The sequence below is a fragment of the Gavialis gangeticus genome, unplaced genomic scaffold (genome assembly GCF_001723915.1).
Source record: "Gavialis gangeticus isolate Ggan-Ray unplaced genomic scaffold, GavGan_comp1, whole genome shotgun sequence".
NCBI classification, from domain to species: Eukaryota; Metazoa; Chordata; order Crocodylia; family Gavialidae; genus Gavialis; species Gavialis gangeticus.
This window is the reverse complement of record NW_017729032.1, coordinates 58,250,506-58,254,306: the sequence shown is the minus strand read 5'-3', so window position 1 is coordinate 58,254,306 and position 3,801 is coordinate 58,250,506.

Below are 3,801 nucleotides of genomic sequence, written 5' to 3'. Positions count from 1 at the left end.
TACAAGCACTCATGGTGCTCTGGTGACATGCCAGAGGACTGGAAAAGGGCCAATGTGGTCCCCAATTTCAAAAAAGGGAGGAAGGAGGACCCAGGAAATTATAGGCCTGTTAGTCTTATGTGGGTCCTGGGGAAACTCTTTGAGAAAATTATACAGGTGCACATCTGCGAGAGGCAAGCACGGGAGTGTATGTTTAGGGGCAACCAACATGGGTTCATTAGAGGCAGGTCCTGTCAGACCAACCTGGTGGCCTTCTATGACCAGAGCACAAAATCCTTGGACGCAGGTGTCGCAGTGGACATAGTCTTTCTGGACTTTAGGAAGGCCTTCGACACTCTCTCTCATCCCATTCTCGTTAAAAAATTAGGAGATTGTGGCATCAATACCTACACAGTCAGATGGGTTGCCAATTGGCTGGAGGGCCGCACCCAGAGAGTGATGGTGGACGGGTCATTTTCGACCTGGAGGAATGAAGGCAGTGAGGTCCCCCAGGGCTCAGTCCTTGGGCCTGCACTGTTCAACATCTTCATCAGCGACTTGGATGAGGGGGTGAAAAGCACCTTGTTCAAATTCGCAGATGACACTAAGATGTGGGGAGAAGTGGGCACGCTAGAAGGGAGGGACAGGCTCAATTGGATCTGGACAGGTTACAGGGGTGGGTGGATGAGAATTAGATGGGATTCAATACTGACAAGTGCAGGATACCACACCTAGGGTGAAAGAACCAGCAGCATACCTACAGGCTGGGGAACTCCCTTCTCATCAGCACAGAGGCAGAAAAGGATCTTGGAGTCATTCTAGACTCCAAGATGAACATGGGCTGCCAATGTGGGGAGGCAGTCAGGAAGGCTAACCACACCTTGTCATGCATCCATAGATGCATCCACAGATGCATCACAAGCAGGTCCAAGGAGGTGATCCTCCCCCTCTGTATGGCATTGGTCAGGTCACAGTTGGAGTAATGTGTCCAGTTCTGGGCCCCACACTTCAGAAGGGATGTGGACAACATGAAGAGGGTCCAGAGGAGGGCCACTCGCATGGTCAGGGGGCAGCAGGGCAGGCCCTATGACGAGAGGCTACAGGACCTGAACGTGTTCAGCCTCCACAAGAGCTAAGAGGGAATCTGGTGGCCATCTATAAACTAGCCAAGGGAGACCAGCAGGCAATGGGAGAGTCCCTGTTCCCCCGAGCACTACTCAGAGTAACAAGGAATAATGGCCATAAGTTGATGGACAGTAGATTCAGGCTAGATATCAGGAGGCACTACTTCACAGTCAGGGTGGCTAGGATCTGGAACCAACTTCCAAGGGAAGTGGTGCTCACTCCTACCCCAGGGGTCTTCAAAAGGAGGCTAGATAGACACCTAGCCGGGGTCATTTGACCCCAGCATTCCTTCCTACCCATGGCAGGGGGTTGGACTTGATGATCTGATCAGGTCCCTTCTGACCCTACCAACTATGAAACTATGGAACAATGTTGGTGGAACATGATTCCAAACCAGGGGATCATTCCAGAAGATTTCAAAGCATAAGAGAACACTAGTATGTATAATTAAAACAACAAAACAAAACATGGCAGCATAATTGACTCTTGGTTAGAAATTTTGGAAGATAGAATATGAGTTAATGAGATGGTTTCAGATAGTACAACAGCTATCATACAAAACACTTGTTGCAATACATGTGTTAACATCTGTTCTCCATTACTGCAGAATTCTAACTGTTTACATGGATTGCTCTCTTTTCTGTACTGTGTTCTCCTAAAACACTATAGTTCACTGCTAAATACTTGTATATTTAATTGCATTCAATCTATGTATCATAATATATTAGATGGATTAGTTAGATAAATATTTATTATTGTACTTTCAATGTGTAGATAACCACGTGGGGTAATAGAAATACCAGTTTCATTTGTAAATTCAAAGACTGAGGATATTTCCATTAAGAATAATCATTTTTATTATATAAGATTTTAGTTAGACCACATCAGTCTTATATTTTCTAATGATATTTCATTATTTATCTTTGAGTATAACTTATGCTGCAAGGCCTTTGACATTTTCAGAAAGCCTAAAAAATCAGACATGTTAACTTTGCCATTCCTTTTAGCAGGTGCTAACTTTGCTGCCAATAGCAACACTTGAAATGTGAACATTAAATATTTCACTGCTTCCCAAATCAGATGAGAAAAAAGAGGAAGTGTAATGTGATTCTATTGCTTGTTATTATTAATCATTCTTTTCTGAATGACAGACAAATTCTAAAAGGTCTCAATTAAGTATGCTTTTTCAGAGCACCATTTGTCTAGTGACGCGACTCCGGCTTTGTGTGAAACAAGTAATGGGTTCATATTGTGATTTAGCTCATTGCTTTACTGGGGGCAGGACAAGCAGTAATGGGCTGAAATTTCAATAAAGGAGATTTAGGTTAATTTTAGGAAGAACTTTCTAACTATCTGGAAGGTTTAGTATTGGAATAGATTATCAAGAGAGGCTGTGGAATCCCTGGATTGGTTTAGGCAGAGATAATGTTGCCCTGAATAGGGAATTAAATTAGATGACCTCCTTTTTAGGTCCCTGTGAGTAATTCCCTAGTTTTTTAGGTCCCTTTGAGGTCTCTTTTAGTGCTACTTTTCTGCAGTTCTATAACTTGCCCATTGCTCTGCAGATAACATGCTTAAATTCCTCTTGGGGTTGTCTGTGGTCTCATCCCTATATTGTCAGAGTGTGTCACAAACATTAGTTTATCCTCACAATAGCCTTTTGCGTTTGTGGTGGTATTGTGCCCATTTTGCAGATAGGGAAATTAGGCATTGAGATAAAGGTCCAAAGTGGTCACTAATTTTGAGTGCTCTGATTTTTCAGAGTACTTAGAAGCGAACTTTCCAAAATGTGACCTGAGCATGCCAGGCAGAGTAATGAGCTGATACTTTGTCCACCTTGAGAAGGTCAGTGAGACACTCTTGAGCATCTTCAGTGGGGAAATGGTGGTGGCTGGAGGTCATGTTGGGTGTATCACTGAGGTCTAAGGGAGTAAACGCTAACCTGGCAACCACGTTTTGAAAGCTCTGTAGCAGTGGGTGCCTGGGTGGAAGGGAGCTCTGTGAGAACCTTTGTGAAGAGGCAAAGGTTTTGGTTGATTGAAACAGCCTGTCCTTATTATTTTGAAAAGGAAAAAAAAAAACACTGACTGACAGGGCTGGGTAAACTCTGGCTCCTGTTTACAGAAGGGGAACAAATCAGGGCCTGGCAATGGCAGAAGCCACATTCAGTCCCCAGGTCTGGTGAGAGATGCATGGGCGGAAGCCCATTGCACCCCTATGAGGCCAGGGACCCCCAGGACTTCCCAAGTGGGCCCCAGGACCCCTGGACCCCCGGGACCCTGATGAGCTCTAGCCTACCTGGAGGTAACACAGGGAGGGACATAGCCCAGTTGTGGGGCAGCTGAGTGGAGCTGGGGAGGGTCATGCCCTCCCCCAGCTCCTACTTTGCCATGCTCCCCAGGGAGCCATGTGACTGGAACAGTGTGAACAGGCCACGCAAACAGGTGCAGTTCTGGTCCCGGTGTGCAAGTTAGCATGGGAATTCATGCAGGAAGGCGAGTGGGAGGGCCCAAGGCCCCACCACTGAGCCACAGGGGAGGTAGTCCCATCAGTAGCCAAACTACCAGTGGCACATTGCAAATGGCCACATGTTGCACCCCTCAGGTCCCCTCAAAGTCTGAGGCCTCCCCCTCTGGCACTTCTGAGATCTCCACCCACACAGAAACCATGGTTCCAGGCTCCACGCAGACGAAGCCC